The sequence below is a fragment of the Aythya marila genome (assembly GCF_965140915.1).
Source record: "Aythya marila genome assembly, chromosome: W".
Classification (NCBI taxonomy): domain Eukaryota; kingdom Metazoa; phylum Chordata; class Aves; order Anseriformes; family Anatidae; genus Aythya; species Aythya marila.
Window position 1 is genome coordinate 15,960,376 of NC_139081.1, and position 18,996 is coordinate 15,979,371.

At 46.3% G+C, this 18,996-nt stretch overlaps 1 pseudogene across 1 annotated transcript in view; it reads right to left on the reverse strand.

Moving 5' to 3' along the window:
- Nucleotides 1-2,775: 2,775 nt before the first annotated feature.
- Nucleotides 2,776-18,996, reverse strand: part of LOC309889520 (non-lysosomal glucosylceramidase-like) — a 30,082-nt pseudogene continuing 13,861 nt past the window's right edge. The window contains exons 16-18 of the transcript in view: nucleotides 3,766-3,899; nucleotides 3,499-3,555; nucleotides 2,776-2,847 (exon numbers count right to left, since the gene is read on the reverse strand). The product of the transcript in view is annotated as a non-lysosomal glucosylceramidase-like (transcript). The remainder of the gene's footprint in view (nucleotides 2,848-3,498; nucleotides 3,556-3,765; nucleotides 3,900-18,996) is intronic.

The window sequence follows — 18,996 nt, forward strand, 5'->3', positions numbered from 1 at the left end:
GTTCAAAATTTACAGTGACAGAAGGAAAAGTGCCACCAAAACCTCATCCCTAGATATGGGGAAAGCGGACTTCAGGCTGCTCAGGGAACTAGTCAGCAAGGTCCCCTGGGAAACTGCTCTTGAAGGCCTCGATGTCCACCAGTGCTGGTCATTCTTTAAGCGATGCCTCCTAGAAGCACAAGATCAGGCAATTCCTAAATATCGCAAGTCAGGCAGGTGGGGCAGGAGGCCGGCGTGGCCGACCAGGAACATTCTAATGGAGATTAGGCGGAAACAGAGAGTGTTTCGCTACTGGAAGGAGGGCCAGGTGTCATGGAAAGAATACAGGGATGCTGTTCGTGTTTGTAGGGAGAAAGTTCCTGTGGCCAAAGCACACCTAGAGTTGAAGCTGGCTGTGTCTGTGAGAGAAAATAAAAAGGTTTTTTTTAGATATGTGAATGGAAAAAGGAGAACTAAAGAATACATAGGGCCGCTCCTTGATAGGGAAGGTCTCCTCACAGACAATGACATAGGCAAAGCAGAGACGCTTAATGCCTTCTTTGCCTCTGTCTTCAGTGCTGATGATGGGCTTCGGGACCCAGGGTGTCCTGAGCTGGAGGACCGGGACGGTGGGGATGACAAACTCCCAACCGACCCTGAACGTGTGCGGGATTTGCTACTCCACCTGGATCCCTACAAGTCCATGGGTCCGGATGGGATTCATCCCTGGGTGCTGAAAGAGCTGGCGGACGTCATCGCGGAACCTCTCTCAATTATTTTTCAACGATCCTGGGAATTTGGAGAGGTCCCGGTAGACTGGAAGCTGGCAAATGTTGTGCCAATTTTCAAGAAGGGTCAGAAAGAAGACCCTAGCAATTACAGGCCTGTCAGTCTCACGTCAGTGCCTGGTAAAATCATGGAGAAGTTGGTTCTCGAACTTATTGAGGCGCACCTGGGGGACAAAGCAGTCATTGGTCCCAGCCAGCATGGGTTTGTGAAGGGTAGGTCCTGCCTAACTAACCTGATTTCCTTTTATGATAAGATCACCCGTATGGTGGACCAAGGGAAACCAGCTGATGTGATTTTTTTTGGACTTCAGCAAGGCTTTTGACACGGTTTCCCATAAGATCCTACTGGACAAAATGTCCACCATACAGCTAAATAAAAACATCATACGATGGGTGAGCAATTGGCTAATGGGCAGGGCCCAAAGGGTTATGGTAAATGGGGCTGCGTCAGGCTGGCGGGCGGTCACCAGTGGGGTCCCTCAAGGCTCCATTTTAGGGCCAGTACTTTTCAATATTTTTATAAACGATCTGGATGTAGGAATAGAAGGTATTTTGAGCAAGTTTGCTGATGACACCAAACTTGGAGGAGTTGTGGACTCGAATGAGGGTGGAAAGGCCTTGCAGAGGGATCTGGATAGGTTGGAGAGCTGGGCAATCACCAACCGCATGAAGTTCAATAAGAGCAAGTGCTGGGTCCTGCACCTGGGACGGGGAAACCCTGGCTGCACGTACAGACTGGGCGATGAGACGCTGGAGAGCAGCCTAGAAGAGAGGGATCTGGGGGTCGTGGTAGACAGCAAGTTGAATATGAGCCAGCAGTGTGCCCTGGCAGCCAGGAGGGCCAACCGTGTCCTGGGGTGCATCAAGCACGGCATCGCTAGTAGGTCAAGGGAGGTGATTGTCCCGCTCTACTCTGCGCTGGTGCGGCCTCACCTCGAGTACTGTGTGCAGTTCTGGGCACCACAGTATAAAAAGGACATGAAACTGTTGGAAAGTGTCCAGAGGAGGGCTACGAAGATGGTGAAAGGCCTGGAGGGGAAGACGTACGAAGAACGGCTGAGGTCACTGGGCCTGTTCAGCCTGGAGAAGAGGAGGCTGAGGGGAGACCTCATCACAGTCTACAACTTCCTCGTAAGGGGGTGTTGAGAGGCAGGAGACCTTTTCTCCATTAACACCAGTGACAGGACCCGCGGGAACGGGGTTAAGCTGAGGCAGGGGAAATTTAGGCTTGACATCAGGAGGGGGTTCTTCACAGAGAGGGTGGTTGCACACTGGAACAGGCTCCCCAGGGAAGTGGTCACTGCACCGAGCCTGTCTGAATTTAAGAAGAGATTGGACTGTGCACTTAGTCACATGGTCTGAACTTTTGGGTAGACCTGTGCGGTGTCAAGAGTTGGACTTGATGATCCTTAAGGGTCCCTTCCAACTCAGGATATTCTATGATTCTATGATTCTATGACTGCCTGAAACCTGGCACTGAGCTGCTGCCAGGATGGCTCCAGCCTAAACATCGGTGTAGTGAGCACCTTGGCAGAGGCAGGCTAGAGTCATGCCATCCCCTGCTTCTGCCTCCAGGCTGGGGCTGCTGCAGGGTGGCAGCATTGGCTGTGGGGGCTTGCTCATGCGGGCATGGGGTGAGCTGTGAGGCCATGCTGCTCTGCTGGAACGCTTCAGCTGGGGTTGTGGCAGGGCTCTGCAGCACAGTAGGGTGCTGATGTGCATGGGGCAGGCTCCAGTGTGGGGCACAGCAGGGCTGAAGCAGAGGGGGTTGCGGGTTCTGTGAGGGAAAGCAGAGGGATACGTGCTCAGTGGGGCCAGGCCAGCTCCCAGGGATGGGGTTTCCCACATTTTTTCCACCTTTGCTGCCCCTCCTTGCACACCCCAGAGCTGGGCAAACTCAGGCTGAGCTCAGTGCAACGCTGTTGGGGCCAGTGGCCACTGTCATTTGAAAAGGGAGCTCAGCCCTGCCGCCTTCTCACAGATCTGGAGGTGCAGGTCATCCAGACCTTCATGTGGCGCTGGTTTGATGTTCCCACGGCTTATTATGGCACAGGACCTGTTCAGCTTCTAGTGCCATGGCCTGTATGGAAAAACACCATGTCGGGGCTGTCACTGCCCCATCCAGTCTCTGCTGAAGCTGCCGACAGCCAGAGCCAGCAACATTTTGGGGTGGCAGGGAGAGCCCCCTGCTCCCCGAGGATGCGGCAAGCAGGGGCTGGGCACCTGGCCAGACAGAGCCGTTCCTCCCCATCAATTTCAGACACCTCAAGAGGAAGCGGTGGCGTGCCAGGGAGGTGATGCACGTGGTGGGGAGGAGCCCCATACCCCCACAGGTGGGAAGCTCTGATTTCCCCCCTCCAGGAGGACCAGGGAGGTGTGTGGGAGATAGGGGTGGTGCTCAAACACTTTGTCTAGATCCCAAATAAAACCTGTAGTTCCCTTTGTTCTCTCTTGCTGCCTCCTGCTTGCATGAGCCCTCTGAAGCTTGGCTTTCCTTCTGCATGGCCTCTGAGCATCTCAGCACACCACTGCCCAGTGCTCACACCAGGCACTGGGTACTGGTGCTATTTAAAATGTTTCTTAAGGCCTCGCTGGAGGAAAAGGGATTTGGGCAGGAGGTGTTAGCCCAGCCATGCCATGGGTACTGTTCATAAAGTGAGCCATCCACCCAGAACCAGAGGCATCTGTGATCCCATTGCTGCCTAACTCCCCTTCCTCCAGACAGCCGTACCAGGCTGCTCTTCTGCAGCCCGATCCAGTACACAGTGTCCACGTTCTTCAGGAAGCTCTGGGGAAGGAGCAAAAGGGACAGCAGCTTTTCCATGGCATTTAGAGGCTGTTGTATCTTCATCTCCCCACCAAAGCTGAGTAGCTCTGATGCCCCATTCCAACCTAGGGGTGCCAGCATCCTGTGCCACCACGCCGTGCTCCGGGGATGACCCTTGCACCATCCAATGCTTCAGCAGGTCTGGCCCCTCCAAATGGAGCCCTCAGCTACCACTCTGTAGCGCATGGTCCAGCGACTCCAGGATTTGGTAACCAGGACCTGAAAGTATTTCTCACACTCTGCTCTGCTGTCATCCCACATCTCCAACAAGATGAAGAGGCACTTGCCGCGGTAGAGCAGCCAGCCTGAGGGGTAAGCAGTCTGGGGATGGGGCCACAGCTCAGGCGTCTGCCAGGCTGCAGGTGCTGGGGGGGTGGGGTGGGGTGGGGGTGGGGGGGCTGCATCTCCTGGCAGAGCTTCAGCCTTCGAACCACCCCGTCCCCAAAAAACAGTGTCTCTGCCTTGATGTTGTGGCTGCCTAGAGGTGCTGGGGCTGCTCCATCGCTCCTGCATAGCCATGCAGGAACACAGCAGGGTCATGGTGCTCTCCCTGGCGCTGAGCTTCCCCTTGTTATAAATTAAGTCTCAGCTCAATCTGACTTTAGTAATATTTATAAAAGAATATTTATAAAAGGTATAAAAGGCAAGTAAACAGCACTGGGTGCGCGGGGAATCTACGCTCCGCCAACACGCACACACGAACATCGAACATTCTAAATATACAGAACATTGCTTTTACATACTAAACCCAAGTATTGTACATATGTACAATCAGAAAAGGTAACAAACAATACTTTAAGTTCCATAACTTAACAGTCTCCATTTTCCATTCCTTTTCTTGACTACAAACAAGTCTCCATTTTCCATTCCTTTTGAACAATATGTCTCGCTTTAAGTTGTCAAGCAACTCGGTCTTCGGGCCTTATGTATCCCATTCTTCCCAGATCGAAGAAAAGCATATCCATCTGTTGTCGACGGAAGGAAGACACAGACGCTCAATATGAGTGAACAATGAACTTCAACTTTAATGGATAGCTCAGTCGCCTTTTATCTAGTTCGAACATAATCAACTCATACATATTGCAAAAACTAAGCTCAGGATTGGCTAACACTTCCCGCTCTTTTCAGTTAGTTCCTCCTTCTTTTAGCTACCGTCCCGCCTTAGGGACTTTCCCAATCGCTCAAGGGCATCGTGTCCTTGAGCCCGATTGGCTCTCAGCCAGCTGCGTACGTGCCCAGACTCATGTGAGTTGAGTACGGTACTTCACTAGCCCATTGCCTCCTAACTGCCCAACATCCACATGTCCTATTTCACTTAACCATTCCTCCACATCCATCTCCTTTTCAAGGCCAATAGGCCTGGGTCAAAAGGCACGCCCAGGTCAGCAGGGGGTGTAACAGCAAAAGCCTTTGATGGCTGTAGCAGCAGAGGTGCCGATGGCGTAGCAGTCGGATCAGTAAAGGAGCCCGCAGCTCCCTCACTGTCTGGCATAAGGCCTGAAGGGTTGTTTGTTACCTTTTCTGACTGCACATATGTATAGGCATATGATTCAAAGATCGAAGCCGAAATTCCTTTAAGTGGTATATTTTTTATTGCAGTGCTGGATGCACGGGGGATCTCTCCACCTATCGTGCATACCCAAAGCGGAAAGCAGTCTTGAATTTATACAATCAATCTATCAATATTCTACAAGCGCCTATACATATTCATTATCTATCCCCGCCTTCCCTCGCTTCTCATGCTAATTAGCTTTTTGGCACCTTGCGCCTGCGTAGAGCCTCCCAAGAATTGCGGGCAGGGGTCTTTGGGAGGAAGACCCCGAGTCTTCCTCACAGTGTACTTTTCACCTTTGGTCAGGATTCTGCTGAGTTGGCACGTTTCTTAATTGCAAGAGCTGGCTGTTGCTAATTCTTCTGTTTGTTGTATCTTTGTCATGAATTCCAATGTCCAGTTTCGAGATTTATAGTCCTTACGTTTGTTTCTCTGTCCATCTGCTGCTTCCTTATCTGGGGATTGTCCTTGCCTCCCCAATGTCTATTATCCTTGCCTCCTCAACGTCTCCTTAATCACATACTCAGGTTTAGTAAGTCATGGAACTTAAAGGATTGTTCTTTCCTGATTGTACGTATGTATAGGCGTACTCGAGTTTAGTATGTAAAAGCAATGTTCTATATATTTAGAATGTTTGATGTTCGTGTGTGCGTGTTGGTGGAGCGTAGACTCCCTGCATGCCCAGCGCTCTTTACTTGCCTTTTATACCTTTTATAAGTATAAATATTACAAAGTTCAGATTGAGTTGAGACTTCATTTATAACAACTCCATATATAACAACATCCAACCAAGGGTACTCGAAGGCTGCTGTAATTAGCCCACAGGGAGAGAAGAAGAAGGCACCACTCCCAATATTATTCACAAATTGACTTCTAGGGGAGAAAAAGGTGGTGGTGTAATTCTTAATATTTCCAAAAAGATAATCTCCAGGAGACCAGAATGATAACAGTGCAGGGCCTGAGTACCAGACGAAACTGAAGGCCAGTATATTACAGCACCGTGTGATGAAGAAACCAAACACAAATTTTAAAACGTTCACTGATCGGATATAGAGAAAAAAAGAGAATAGAGGACGGATTACATACAACATAGTCACACAGAAAAATATTAACAGCAAACCGAACATTCTGAATAGCAAGTATGTTAGTTGTAAATACTTTAACCAATTCTACTGTTATCTCAACCCTCGAGACCCATGTGGGGCGCCAAAAAGGACTGTGGTGGCTTTACTCAGGTGGGCAGCTGAGTTCCACCACAGCCGCTCTCTCACTCCTCCCTACTACATATGCATGAAGTTTCACAATGCGCCTATACATATTCATGACCTGTCCCCGCTACATATTAAAATTAGTTCCAAGGAGTCATTTCCATAAGCTTCTCCCGTCTGCTCTTGCGCAGTGTCATTGGGGGTCATGGGGATGAAGGTTGGTGGCTCTTCCTTGTCACCGCTAGTTGACCTCTTGTCTTTGCACAGAGTCAGTTGCTCCTTGGCTCTTCTCCATCCACAGGGCCAGTTTCTGCCAGTTTCTTAAGATAGGATCACACTCTTAATAAGAGACTGACCTTGGTAAGGGGCCCAAGGCTTCTTGCTTGTCCTGGTTTCAGTTAGGACAGAGTTAATTTTCCTCCTAGTAGATGGTAGGGTGCTATGTTTTGGATTAGTATGAGAAGAGTGCTGATAACGTGCTGATGTTTTAGTTGTTGCAGAGCAGTGTTTACACCAAGCCAAGGACTTTTCAGCTTCTTGCTCTGTCCTGCCAGCGGGCAGGCTGGGGGTTGTCGTGGTTTAACCCAGCCGGCAGCTAAACACCACAAAGCCATTCTCTCACCCTCCCAAAACATAGCATTCCACCAGCTACTAGGAAGAAAATTAACTCTGTCCTAACTGAAACCAGGACAGGGTGCAGCAGGAGCTGGGAGGGGACAGACCCAGGACAGCTGACCCAAAATGGCCAAAGGGCATTCCATCCCATCTGATGTCATGCTGAACAATATATAGGGGTGGCTAGCTGGGGTGGGGGGGCCGGCTGCTCGGGGATAAGCTGGGCATCGGTCAACGGGTGGTGAGCAATTGCATTGTGCATCACTTGTTTAGTACACATTATTAGTAGTAGTACTATTATTGTTATTATTATTTTCCTGTCTTAATAAACTGTCTTTATCTCAACTCACAGGCTTCACTTTCTAATTTCTCTCCCCCATCCCAGAGAAGGAGGGGGGAGGGTGAATGAACAACTGTGTGGTGTTTAGCTGCCGGTTGAGTTATACCACAACATTGCTTTAGTTAATTTGCACAATGCACCATAGTTAGCAAAGATACTAAGTAGCATCCTAGTTTAATGCCATCAGTGCTCTATCTCTACTTGATAAGATTCTCCTAACTCCCTCTCTCAGTCCCCCCTTTTCTAAAAAGTTAGTGAATTCTTTTACTATTTCTAGGTTCAATATAGTGTTTCTCTATCACTCTTTCAAAATATCTGTTAGACTCCAGTTTCTGTCTGAGTTGGTTCTTTTTCCACTCACTGCAGGAGTTTCCTGTACTCCTAAAACACCATAAGGTATATTGGATCATTACGCAAAGGACCATGGATAAAACTACGACCACGATTATTGTGATAAACAACTGTTTCAGCTAGGTTAGGTTTGGCAACCAGGAAGTTAATTTTTCTACCAAGTCTGTAAATCCCCAGGATATATCATCCTGAGCTACTGCATGCAAAATTTTATTCTTTTCCCAAATCTTCTCCAGGTCAGTCTCAATCCGTTTTTGTTTGTTAGCATACATGTATACACATCAAGTTTGGTTTATGACTGTCCACAATCCTCCCTCCTTGGCTAAAAGCACTTCTAATCCCATCCTATTCTGAAGCACTACTTTGTGTAGGGAGGAAATTTCTTCCTATAATGCTGAAAGAGCATAGGCTGTGGCATTTTCAATAATTTCTAATGTGTCTGAGATATTTACAACAGCTTTTTCTAATTCACTTATTCCCAGGGATGGAATCAACCACCTTACAAAACTATGGAATCCCATGGGTCTCATCACGAGGGGCTTATTCAAAACAGTACGTGTTTGTCTCCATAAGGTCCGGACTATTCCCGGAGGTTGGTTCAGTGAATATACCCCCTCGAGGGCTAAGATAGCCCCCAATACAATGACCCTTCCAATTTAAGGGTAAGCTTTTTCTAGCATGCCCATCTCCACATAGCCAATAGAATCCTTTTTGTAGCTTGCAAAATTGCATGAGAGAATTGAGGCCATGAGATCCTGAGTTCGTATCCTTTTTATCAGCACATATTGTGACACCTACACCATTATCTCTAATTTTAGTAAGATTAAAAGTTCCTACGTATTCTGCCATACTACAGTTGTCGGGTTCCAGGGCTAAATAACTAAGTGGACCTGTACCTACGCATGGGGTTTTATCGTTTAAGCATCTGGTGTATATATATATATGGTGTTGTGAGGAATGTTTTAACAATTCGTGTCCATAAAGAACAATTCTGTTTGAATCCTGTCTGCCTCTGGGCCCTGCACTGGCAATTCAATTCTTGAACCACAGCTGCAGTGTGTCCCAGTCTCCCCCTCATTCTAGTCAATTTATCACTTCTTAAATTTATGAACCTGTTTGCTTTTGTTATTCCGGACTTCTATTTCTAACACTGCTATAGATGTGTCTGTGAATGGCTGGGGAAGAATGTTTTAATTACTCGTGAAGCGTCAAATAAGAAAGCTGTTTGTGTTTGATGTCTGGGAGTTTCAGAACAACTGATAACAACTAGTGACTGTTATGGGATACTATGCGGATCTTTGGTATCTGGTTAGGGGGGGCCGAGAGATAAAGAGGAAGGAGAAAGAAGCTGAAGGGCGGCTGGGAGACAAGACTTGAAGAAGATGTTCCGTAAACTTGGGATGGTGCCCAGTAAGTACAAAGGGGGAGAGGAAGACTGCGAGCCTTCAGCATGGAAGGCCCCTAGAGACCCCCAGAAGAGACCCCAGAGGAGACTGCGCATGCTCCAGTAGGAGGGACTGCACCCCGGAAGCTAATTTTAATAATCTATTTTTTTAGAAGTAGTAATGAATATGTATTAGTCTAGGAGCATAAAAAACAGCTGCTTGATGTAACTGGTGTGCGTCCTGGTGGAGCGGAGACTCCCGGTGCACCCAGCGCTGTTTGCTTACCTCTATTCCTTTATATTCTTTCAATAAATCCTATTTTTTTATTTAATCCTAATTTGAATCCTGAGCCATTTATAACAATTTGGGGGCTCGTCCGGGATGGCTATAGTTCCTGAATTCTGATTTAATCTAGGAGAGGCGCCCCACCATTTGGTGGCTCCTGTTTGAGTCAGATCAGGACTAATGGCATCCTGAACCTGAATAAAGGTAAGCAAAGAATTTGATTTTTTTTGAGCTCCCTTGCCGGCTGTTTTTTGCCCGTAATTCTGCGCGCGAAGATCCGGATGAAGACGACAGGGTCGTTTGGATACCGTTCAGTTGGATTCCGGTGTCCGGAATCGAACCGGATGAAGACGACAGTCGTTTGTGGATACCGTCTGGTTCGATCCCAGACGAAGACAGCAGAGATGCTTGTGGATACCATCCAGTTGGACTCTGGATGAAGACGACTGATTCGTAAGATACCGTCCGGTTGGGTAAAGGTGCGGTTGCCAGTGTTTGTGTGTGAGAGTGTAACTGAGACTTCTAAAGTCAGCGTGGAGGTCTTTTTGTTTTCTCACCGGTTCTAATCTCCTGTCGGGGGGGCTGGGCTGGTGAATGGAGTGATACGTGGGTGGGTGATAGGTCCTAAACCCCCTGCAAGACGCTCTCACTGGGGGCAACCAAGGGCTGTGGGAATTGCCACTAGTAAAATTCCCGGATGGGTCAGATAAAATCGAAGACCAAGGACCAGAAAGGGAGCAAATTACCAGATATATGACCAAAAAGTCCATTATGAATAATGATTAGAAATTGGAACAATAGGGGCCCCAGAAAATTAAAGAGTAAATTGAAAATGATCCAGTATTTTATGATAGAATGACCAAAAGAACCCTTAAGACCCCATGTATTTTGATCCACGGAGGACGGGGTCTGTCAGGCTTTGAACATTAATAGTAGAATACCCGTGGATCGGGAAAAGAGCAAGCTGAAACATTGGAATTAGAAATTAGAGAGCAATTGATTAAGAATGAATATGTGCTACATTTGTGCCTGTGCTGCACTTATATCTCCAGATAACAGGAGCCTCTCAGACCCCGAGAACCAGATCAAAAACAACCTCATGGTTCAGACTTTAATCAAGGGGTCTGAGATAAGGAGGACTGTTCACAAAGGGACAGGTTAGGAATATGTATATGTATAGGAATGTTCATGTATATGTAACTCTTTACTAGAGCAATTTGCCACGTTAGGCGTGCACGACTCTGGTGGGACTACCCGCCCCGTGCTGCATGGAACTGAGTAAACATACCTACTTTACAATCTTACTGATTGTGGAGTCAGCTTTCTGTGAGTCATTTTGGTGAGCCAGGCAGGAGACACTCTGCTCGGCTGCAGGATCGGCTGCAGCGCGGACGCCCCTAGGTGCACCCTGAGTGTTTTTGCTCGGAGGGGACTCCACTCTCAGCTGCTCACTGCAGGAGCAAAGATCTCCTGAAACTGCAGACAAACGGTATGTTTTCGGCTGCTGGAGGGATACTAACTGGAGTGTTAATAATTGTATGTGTTTTTATGTATGTATTTTGTGTTGTATTTTGTGTTGAAATTTTGTATATTGTAATATTTGCATATTGTACGTATTTTGTGTTGAAAGTATTTGTGTAAGTGTAAGGGTTTGAAACAAAGTGTTACAAGTCACTTCACGAAGAACACAGTCAGAGACAATACTTATTGGTTGTTTATGGTTCTAAGTTATATTCCTGTGGTATGAATGAGATGTGCTGGAGGCCTCCGTGTGCGATTGTGCTGTGTGAGTGAGACGCAGCGTTGCTGCAAAGCAAGTGCAGAGTTCCGATCTGTTGTTCCATACTCTCTGCAAGGGCAGTGGGCAGAGACGAACGAAGTGCTTGACAGACTGAAAAGAAGTGCTGTTTTATCCAAGTTTTGAGTGGTGGTGCCCGGTGTATCTTGTGTATCTTGTGTATCCTATTTTTTGCTCTTAAATGTTTTGACTGTGACAAGAAAAAGGCAGGAGCATGATCTGACTCTACTGGTGCTTTCGGCTGTGCTTCCTGCAACATATGAGGCCCGCACAGGCCGAGACCTGGACTCGCTGAGACCTGAACAGGCCGAGAGACTGGAGCGGCGCTGGGAGACCAGAGAAACTACGGAGGGACTACCGCTGGACGGAGAGAGCCCTGAGAGACGCTGCAGAGCCACGGACAGCTCTGAGAGACACAGAATAGACCTGACAGAAGCTGCAAAACGCGGGGAAATTGAAGTAATTGCGGAACATCCGAGATCGAGTTGCTACGGGAGACCAGAGGCGTCAGTGGACACCGGCAGTCGACCCTCACCGTGTGGCGAGTTGGCACAGAGCAGAGGGGCGGACATCAGGACCCTGCAGCCTGTCTGACGTAACCATGGAGGCAGCGGCAGCAGCGGCTGTGCTGCTTCACTCTAGCATTCTTTTTATAAAAGGTTTATCTTGCAATGCAAAAAAGACTATTAGTCCCCAGATCGGTGTTATAACTATTACTAATGACGACTTAGCTCTATTGCGGGGCAGGAGTGCAGAGACGCAGATTACACTGCCAAATGACCACCGGCAGGCTCTTTCACAAACCTAAGGTTGCAGCTGGCACTGCCTGCAGCCGTATAGCAGACGTTACACTCTCTTTCCTAACTAGTAATCATGTGTCTCATCCAGTTGTGGTGAATGGTCAGTGGCAAAAAGAAAAGGAGGATGCCACTGACACTAACAGCATGGGTAATAGGAGTAGTATAAGTGACACAGGTGACAGTGCGTGGCGCTCTGCCTGCTGCTCGCCCTCACCTGACTGTGCACTGCTGCCGACGGTGCTAGAGTAAAATGTGAAGACTGCTCAGATGGCAGTGATGAGAGTGCTTGTGTGAAGAAGATGTGTGCTGAATCTGACTTTGTGTGCAACAGTGGTCAGTGTGTGCCAAACAGATGGCAGTGTGATGGGGACCCGGATTGTGAAGATGGGTCTGACGAAAGTGCTGAGCTGTGTCATATGAGAACAGTGTCATGGAAATGTGATGGTGAAAAAGACTGTGACAGTGGAGAAGATGAAGAGAATTGTGGTAATGTGACTTGTAGTGCAGCAGAGTTCACATGCAGTAGTGGACAATGTATTTCCAAAAGCTTTATCTGCAATGGTCAAGGTGACTGCTCCGACCACTCGGATGAATCTTTGGAGCAGTGTGGCTGCCAGCCTGCACCTCCGGTGAAGTGTTCTGTGAGTGAGGTGCAGTGCGGCTCAGGTGAATGTATCTACAAGAAGTGGTGATGTGACAGAGATCCTTATTGCAAGGATGGAAGTGATGAAATTAACTGCCCTTCTTGGACCTATGGACCAGACCAGTTCAGATGTGAAGATGGGAACTGTGTCCATAGGAGTAGGCAGTGCAGTGGTGTGAGAGACTGTCTGGATGGCACTGATGAAGCAAACTGTAACAATGTTGTTCAGTGCTCTGGACCTGGCAAATTCAAGTGCAGAAGTGGAGAATGCATAGATATCAATAAAGTGTGTAACCAGCAGAGAGACTGCAAGGACTGGGGTGATGAGCCCCTGAAGGAATGCAACATAAATGAATGTGACTGTCCAGCTGGGAAACTGTGGAGATAGTGATGAATGCCAAAACCCTGGTATCTGTAGTCAAATCTGTATCAACCTGAAAGGCTATCAGATGAATCCTGCTACAGGAACCTGGAAAGGGCCATACGGCAAAGCAAATTAGATAACTGTTATTTAACTTGTCAGAAGATAAAAAAGAAAGTGTTTCAACAAGCAGCCATGGGAGGGAAGAATCACTGAACCCCCGATGTGAGGGACTGTACCTTGTTTTACTGACTACTGAAACAGCTGTGAGAACCGCAGAAAGGGACCCACGCATCCAGAATAAAAGGACCAGTAACTACTGAAACTTGGAGGGTTGAGTCCGCTCCTGGGAAACTGAAACTCAAGCTAAGGGAGAACTAATATTCTGGCAACGAGGCTCTGCATGAATTAAGGATGCCAAATAAAGGGAACAAGCCTAAAGGGAGGAAAGGGAGAAGGCAAGACCGGGGCAGGACCCTCCACTGTGGTGTGTATGGTCTACCGAGGGAGGCAACCCCTATGGGTATTGACTGCCGAGTGAGAGGGCCTCGACCGGACTTCTCCCACACTAAGATCAGGTTGTCCCGAGAAAATAACATAAAAAAACCTCTTTTTTTTTAAACCTATATAAAATTGTGATTCGTTTTACAGGAGCTGGATCACCCTGACAGGCCGAACGGTAACACAAGCCTGAATTGACCCTGAAAGCGGGCCTAACTCCTTGACTGAAGGCTTTTGCCTATTATGATCCAGCTACGTGGGCAGAAGACAGATCCTGGGGCTATAGGACCTCAGTATATATACTTAATAGAATAATTAGGTTATTAGCTAGAAATAGTAATAGAAATAATAATAGAAATAGTTATAAATGATGAGAACTGATTTAAATGAGTTTTAAAGATGAGAACTGCTTTGTATCAAAATTGCCTACCTTTGGATTATTTACTAGCACAAGAAGGAGAAGTCTGTGGAAAATTTTGCTTTAGTAATTGCTGTTTAAAGATTGATAAAAAGGGTGTTTCTTCCTAGTAGCTGATAGAATGTTATGTTCTGGTTTAGGATGAGAAGAATGTTAATAATATGCTGATGTTTTAATTGTTTTTAATTGTTACAGAGCAGTGCTTACACCAAGCCAAGGACCAAGCCAAATTCAGCTTCTCACTGTCCTGTCAGCAGGCAGGCTGGGAGGAGGGCCGGACTGCTTGGGGTTAGGTTGGGCATCGGACAGCAGGTGGTGAGCAATTGCATTGTGCATCACTTGTTTCGTACACATTATTACTAGTCGTACTATTATCATCATTATTGTTATTATTATTGTTATTATTTTCTTGTTTTTATCTCAACTCACAGGCTTCACTTTCCCATTTCTCTCTCCCATCCCAGAGAAGGAGGGGGGAGGTGAGCGAGCAAACACAAACCTGGAAGGATATGGAATGGGATTTATTTTCATGGCTGCCTGGTGGACCATGGGTTAAAAGAGTGTTATTTTTATTGTCATGTGGTGTAATTATGTTATTGTATATACCTTGTATGATACCTTGTCTTACATTATTAATACACCGGGTGATAAATAGTACATTTGTAATAACTTCATTAAAAAAGGAAGGGGATATGTCAATTATGATGTTTAAGAATTGGACCCTCCAAGAACGGACTGATGAAATCCAGTTATTAACAACAGAAGAGACACGAATTGTTGATATTAAAAAGAAGATAAGGGATTGTGAGGAATGTTTTAACAATTCGTGTCCATAAAGAACAATTCTGTTTGAATCCTGTCTGCCTCTGGGCCCTGCACTGGCAATTCAATTCTTGAACCACAGCTGCAGTGTGTCCCAGTCTCCCCCTCATTCTAGTCAATTTATCACTTCTTAAATTTATGAACCTTCCTGAAAGGAAGATACTGAGGCCAGGCCAAACTTCCTTCTTGTCCCAGTTTCACAATTTGCTGTTTGATTAAGTGGTTCGTTTTTTCTGCTTGGCAACTCAACTGAGGGCAATATGGAGTATGAAGTTGCTAGTCTGTATCCAAATGGTGGCTAATTTTTTGTACCACACTTCAGATAAAGTGTGGTCCCCTGTCAGGGGATATAGTTGCTGGAACTCCAAAACGTGGTATTATTTCTTGTATCTTAATTACCTCCCCAGCCTTGGCTGTTCTAGTTGGGAATGCTTCTGGCCATCCTGAAAACGTGTCAGTTAATACCAATAAATACTGATACCCACCTTTTCTTGGGAGTTCAAAAAAATAATTTGCCACTGTTTGGAGCTTGATTACTTTTATACCTGTCTAACAATGATATACAAATTAGGCCCTATCCATTTTCTACTTAAAAGCTCTTATACTACTTCAGCTCTCCAGCATGCTTTATTATGTTTTCCAGTTACCATTCAATTTAATATGGCATCACAATTCTCCCATCATTTATTTACATTAAACCTGCAGGTAACATTTTCTGTTTACATCTTAGAATACTCTACTTCATTTTCTAAAGCTTTTGTTAATGCCTGGTTTTCTGTTCCTGGTACTAGTGCCAAAATTTGACTTTCAGATGCCTGTTCTGCCACCCCTTTGGCTCCTGCATCAGCCAATTTATTTCCCCTTTTGTGTCTCCTGGTGGTGGTCGTCGGGGGTTGTGGGGATGAAGGTTGATGACTCTTCATTGTCACCACTAGTTGACCTCTTGTCTTTGCACAGACTCAGTTGCTCCTTGGCTCTTGTCCATCCGCAGGACCAGTTTCTGCCAGTTTCTTAGGATAGGCTCACACTCTTAATAAGAGACTGATCTTGGTAAGGGGCTCAAGGCTTCTTGCTTCAGTTAATTTGCACAAAGCACCATAGTTAGCAAAGACACTAAGTAGCATCCTAGTTTAATGCCATCAGCACTGTATCTCTACTTGTTAAGATTCTCCTAACTCCCTCTCTCAGTCCCCCCTTTTCTAAAAAATTCTTTTATTGTATTCTCCTAACTCCCTCTCTCAACCACAGGCCGCAGGGGACTTCTGCTCCAGCGCCTGGAGCTCCTCTCCCCCTCCTTCTTCACTGACCTTGGCGCCTGCAAGGCTATTTCTCACTCCTCTCACTCTCCCAGTTGCTGTGAGGCAGCTTTTTTTTTTTTTTGCCTTTTTTTTTTATACTTTCTTAAATTTGTTCTCACAGAGGTGGAAACAACATCGCTTGTTGGCTCAGATCTGATCAACAATGGGGCCCTTATCTTACATGGGGCAACTTCTTGATTCTTCTCACAGAAGCCACCCCTATGGCCCCCTGCTACCAAAACCTTGCCATATAAACCCACTACAACAATCAGGAAGATTGTAAAGAGTGTATGTATGTTTATTCAGTGCTGGGCAGCATGGGGGGTAGTCCCACCAAAGTCATGCACACCGCAGCATGGCAACTTGCCTTGGTTGACGCCAGGGATAGAAGAATGGGGGCTTGATTAATCACTTTAAAATAGATATTGCTGTTATAAATTAAGTCTCAACTCAATCTGAATTTAGTAATATTTATAAAACAAATATTTATAAAAGGTATAAAAGGCAAGTAAACAGCGCTGGGTGTGCGGGGAGTCTATGCTCCACCAACACGCACACACAAACATCAAACATTCTAAATATACAGAACATTGCTTTACATACTAAACCCGAATATGCCTATACATACGTACAATCAGGAAAGGTAACAAACAATTCTTTAAGTTCCATAACTTATTAAAATCGAGTATGCCTATACATATTCACGATCAGAAAAGGTAACAAACAATCCTTTAAGTCCCATGACATAACAGTTTCCATTTTCCATTCCTTTTCTTGATTACTAACAAGTCTCCATTTTCCATTCCTTTTGAACAATATGTCTCGCTTTAAGTTGTCAAACAACTCGGTCTTCGGGCCTTATGTATCCCATTCTTCCCGGATGGAAGAAAAGCATATCCATCTCCTTTTCAAGGCCAATAGGCCTGGGTCAAAAGGCACGTCCAGGTCACCAGGGGGCGTAACAGCAAAAGCCTTCGATGGCTGTAGCAGCAGAGGGGCCCATGGCGTAGCAGTCGGGTCAGTAAAGGAGCCCGCAGCTCCCTCACTGTCTGGCAAACCACATGGTTCTGACTGTGGTCCCACGGGGCTCTTTAAGGCCTCAGAGACTGCTCGCCAGGTGCCGAGCAATCCCACTGCAACCTTGCCATTTTTAGTTGCAGAGTCCCACACCTTGACCTCAGTTTGGTCCCATATTTCAGGATCATAAACTGTCCGATTGTTAATAAGGAGAATAAGCTGTAAGGTTACCAGGACAGTCTTTGTTCCTAAGGATGTATGATTCCCCATAATGCATAACTGCTTACCAGCGAGAGGCAGTTGTGTGCATGGGTCCGCTTCTCTCAGCTCGAGCTTCTCTCAGCTCCAGTGCGCCAATTTCCAGTGACTTTCTGTACGAGCTTCTCTGAGCAGTTTGCTGAGTTTGGCCGAACCCATCTTCATGAGGCAATCAATGTGCCTGTTCCCGTCCTGGTCTCCGTTCTGCCAGCCTGTTCCTCTTCACTCCTTTTTCCTGCTTCTTTATTGATCATAACTTCATCACATCGTGTTGCCTTCCTTTTTTATCTTGAGGGCAGGCTCCCCTCTTATACCCTTCTCTCCACAGCAGTTCTTTTCAAAACAACTTTTCATTGGTCAAACAACTTTGAATGTAACAACAACAGCAAACACCCAGAAACATCCATGCCTTAGGGGCTGGAGAACAAGAGACCATCTGGAGAACAAGAAACCTGAGACTGCATGGAGTGTCCTGAATCACCCTTCTTTGTTCCCTCTAAACTCTTTTATATTCCTGATGGCCTCGTCGTTAAGAGTCTAATGTTATCTCAACCATATGGGGCTTTCCAACCCCCATGGACACATTCCCTAATCTCCCCCTTCTTTATTAATATCAACCATCTTCTAGACACGAATTACCACTCCATATATAACAATCCCTCCTCTTCTTTTGAATATCATTAATTCGTGTCTTGTCTTCGAATTTGGCCAAGGCCAATTGAACCACAAGAGAATACCTTCACAATATTCTCTGCAAGATTTATAAATAAGTTTTTAGCAATTGTTGGAATCCCATATACAGAATATTTCACCCAACTCATTGTTCCACAAGGTGTATAATAATCATCACTAGCAGCATCACACACATCAAATTCAATTGATCAAAGTAGATAACCAATCCTCTAGGTATATTTCCCACCTATTATTTCAATCACTAGAATTAGCATCCAACAGGGGTAGCTATGTCCCGATATCAAGTTCTTTTAAACCTAACTTTCAAATCTCCAGGAGTAGACTCAATCTTCCAAGTTCCTTTTATGGGTGTTTAATTGAGGACCCCATCAGGCTAGCTGAACAATTAGACGAATTCCTACGACCTAACTTATACTACTGGGGGGGGGGGGGGGGGGGGAATTATGTCTCTAAGTATGTTGTTTACAGGGAAAGAAATGGGAATGATCAGGAGGAGAGCTGCTGTACAAGAATGGGAAAGAGCTCATCCTCCAGGACCAGGGGTAATACCAACAGGGCAGAAATACCCACTTGCCAATCCTGGCTGGAATAATAATAGTGTGCAACACAGAAATCATATGAGAGACTTGGGGTCAGAATGAGAAAGTACTCGGGGATGAATCCCAAGGACCCGGTATCCCAAGGGCTCTTGAAAGTTCATTTTGTGATTAAAGCCTGGGAAGATACACAGAAAATGCTCCAGAAGGTGGGGAGTGAACAGTCACTGGGGGGCGCTCCTGCGGGAGGCCCTGAAGATATGTGTCAGAAGGGGAGATGAGAAGGAAAAGCAGAGAGTGAAACTAATGGTATTGACAGTGCAGCAGGTAGTGAGGCAGAGGGTTGGAGAAAGAGGAAGAAAATCTTCAGGAGGAGTCAGGGCCAGAATGGAAAGGAGAGGAAGAGAGATGAAGGAATGGCAGGCAAGGACAGACTTTGATAAGATGTTAATATCCAGAGTTGAAGAAGGAGGAAAAAAGGAAAATGGGATGAAATCAGCATCCAGGAGGGAGAAAGGCGT